Genomic DNA, 3,409 nt, shown 5'->3' with positions numbered 1-3,409 from the left:
GTGGCTTACTTCTTGGCTTCCTAATTTTTCATGGTTGAAGCAGATGTTCCTTTTAATTGTAGCAGGTATATGTATTTTCTTAATGATTTGTTGTGGGGTACAGTGCATACCTATATGCTGTGACTCACTCAAGAAGTTGATACCTACCCCTGTCAACCGAGTGATGGTCATGGATCCAATCCAGAAGAACCGAGAAGACGCAAAACAGTTCTTGATGCTGAAAGGAATGATCGAGGACTATGGTCCCATTTCATAGGGTCATAGCCTCGAAGGGGGGATTTGATGTAATCTTTTTATGTAATCTTTTTTATGGTATATCTAGCTTTTGCAAACTATATCTAACTAAATACTTAAGGCAACTTGCAGATGCTGGGAGGGGTGTGGTATGTGTGTGTTAAGAGATGCTTGCAGAGCACAGCGTGTGGGATGCGGAGGATTCCTGGAATGCCTCCCTAATACCAGCAGGATAGTGTCTCCCTGACACTTGTAAGATAGCAAGAAGTTCAGAAAAAGGTCTCATTATAATGCTAAAAATCACACCCCTGGGCAGGGCAAAAGTATGTTAATGAAACATATATGTATGTAAATGAAATACATGGCTAAAACATAGGTATAGAGACATGCTCAGTAGAGAACGTCTTATGTCAGTGGCTTGTAACCAATCACTGAGCGATACACTTGCAAACATATGTATAAAAGGTACCAAAAGGTAGAAACCGGTGGTGCTTGCTTTGCAAATGATTGCCAAGCACCCCTCTCTGCGCAGACTGGAAACAATAAAGATTAAGTTGGATCCTCCACCCCTGTGTGTTCATTGGCAATAGCGCACTGGGCACGAACTCTTGGGGACAACACCCAGAGCCTTTGTTGTGTAGCTTCCCATCCTGATCAAGTGCCCTTCCTGAATGCACAGATGAAGCCCCCTACAGTAGGGTTATACAATTATTTGGGTCCATGGGCCACATAAGCAGTTCTGGGGAGCTGCTGCAGGCCAGTCGGCACCTAATCCTAACCCAAACCCCACCTTACCTGCAACATCTTGGAGCCCAAACATCCTGCAGCTCCTCCCTGCCACTGCCAACAGCGCACAGCCTCAGCCTGCCTCGTACCCACTCTAAACTCTACCTGGTGGGAGTGGGCCAGCCAGAACCCATGCGCGCAGGCCTGACCTTGGCCTGCCCCTGCTCCAGAAAGCCTGCCCATGCTGAGCAGTGGCAGCAGCCAGGCAGAAGCTACTGCTCCGCACAAGGGAAAAGTGGTCCCTCCCCTCACCGCTGCCAGGCTTGTTACAGCTACCCAGAGCCCATACCCAGGCTGCCCTGCAGCTGCTCTCTGCTGCCATCACCGCCACTTGCAGGCTGCCCAGCAGGGAAGCACTGGCAGTGCAGAGGAGCTGCAGGGCAGCCTGGGTGCGGGCTCCGCACTGCTGCAGCAAGAATAACTTGTCAGTGGTGAGGGGGAGGGGCCGCTTTTCGCCCATGCTCAGCAGCGGTTTCTGCCCAGCCGCCACCACCACTGCTGCTGCTCAGTGTGGGCTGGCAAGCCCAGAGTAGGTGCAGGGCAGGCTGGGGTTGGGGCTGTACACACAGGTTCCAGCTGGTCCAGAGCTGGTCTGCTATGCCGGGCCGAGGCCAGAGTGGGCACGGGACGGGATGGATTGTGGCTGTGCATGCAGGTCCCTGCTAATACCACAGGGTTGGGGCCAGCAGTGGCAGCAGCTGGAAGGGGCCACCACTGCCTGGGCTGCCTAGAAAGGCAGTCTATCTGCAGAGCTGCCCCAGCCTCACTACATGCCCACTGCATGGTCCTGGTGGCGGGATGCTCCACAGGCTGGACGGTGCCTGAGTCAGGCAGGACCAAAGAACCCACCACTGGCCAGACAAAGTCCCTCTGCAGGCCAAATTCAGCCTGCAGGCCATATTTTGCCTACCCCTGCCCTAAAGCCTCTCTCAAATTCTCACTTCCTTCCAGCCAAAAAGGACAGAAGTTTGCTGCTGCCTCCTTACCCGCTCCATCCCCTGCCCCACAAGCTGAAATGCAACTGGACAAGAGGAATACAAATGCCACCACGTTTTGCAGAAGTCTTGGGGTCCCACCAGCCAGAAGAGAGCTAACTCTCAGCCAGGGCCTTATTGGCAGTTACTTTACTGAACCAGTGCTGGCAGCAATCCTTCTGAAGAGATGCAAAGCACCATTTGCCTCTAAACCACAAAACTGCTGCCTAAGTACCATTCCATCCCCTTCAGGCATCTTAATCAATTAAAATTACCAGCCCTATTAAACAGCAGTCCCAGCCATTAAACACCATCAAGCTTTATTTGGTTCCCTAAGAAACATCTTAATTAAGTGTATCTTGGTTAAACAGAATGTACTACTGCTGTAAAAGTGAAAGGGAAACAGCTGAGTACACCCTTATGCCTCTAGTACAGGGGCAGGCAATTATTTTGGGCGGAGGGCTTCTTACCCAGTTCTGGCAAGCTGTTGGAGGGTCGCATGGGTAGCCCCAGCCCTTAACAGGTGCCCCGCCCCCTGGTCACCTTGGGACCAACGTCCCAATGTCTTGGGACCAATGTCCCAGGGCCAGCACCAGTGGGGCCCAGAGCAGGGTGCAGGCTGGCAGGGGTCTGTGGAGCTGGGCTGGGCTGCACCAGCAGGGAGAGGAGGGAGCTGGTGCAGCTCCATAGAGTGCCTGCTGGCCAGGACCCTGTACCCCTGCTGCCCTGCTCTAGGCCATGCTGGCGCTGGCCCTGGGACACTGGTGCAGGCCCTGTGCTCCCATGCCCGATCACTCCCAGTGCCCCCACCCCAGCCCCACGGTACAGACAGGGAGGCAGCGCACAGCCCCGACCGCCTGCTCGCCAGCAGGAAAGGAGCTGGTGCGGAGCATGGGGAAAGCAGCCCCTCACCCGCCCTGTAGCCGGTGCTCCCTGCTCTACCCCCTGGACGGCAGTAAGTGTGGGGCCCTCCGGAAGAGCCCAGGGCAGCCCCACACAGGCTGCAAGCAGCTGCAGTGCAGGGCACTGGCTATGGGGCGGGCACAGGCCCACTTTTCCCCCACTAAGCACCAGCTTGTAACCCACAGCCGCTGCCAGCCTGGGCCTCGTGCCACTTGCTGTGCTGGGCACCTTTTGCTGCTGCTGCCTGCCTGCAGCTCCCATGCTGAGCAGCCCAGAGGTGGTGGTGGCAGCCTCACCGCAGCCTACCGCGGTGCAAGCTCCGTGGCACTGCAAGCAGGGGGGCCGCAGCTGCTGCTGCTGCGGCACAGCCCTGACGGGTGACCCCGGAACCGCGCAGAGCCCAGGCTGGCAGTGGGGGCGGGTTACAAGCTGGTGCTGAGCAGGGAAGAAACAGCCCTGTGCCCACCCCGATGCCCGGTGCTCTTCGCTGCAGCTGCTCGCAGCCCGCGTGG

Source organism: Alligator sinensis, unplaced genomic scaffold (assembly GCF_000455745.1).
Source record: "Alligator sinensis unplaced genomic scaffold, ASM45574v1 scaffold387_3, whole genome shotgun sequence".
Classification (NCBI taxonomy): domain Eukaryota; kingdom Metazoa; phylum Chordata; order Crocodylia; family Alligatoridae; genus Alligator; species Alligator sinensis.
Note: the sequence above shows the minus strand (reverse complement) of the source record.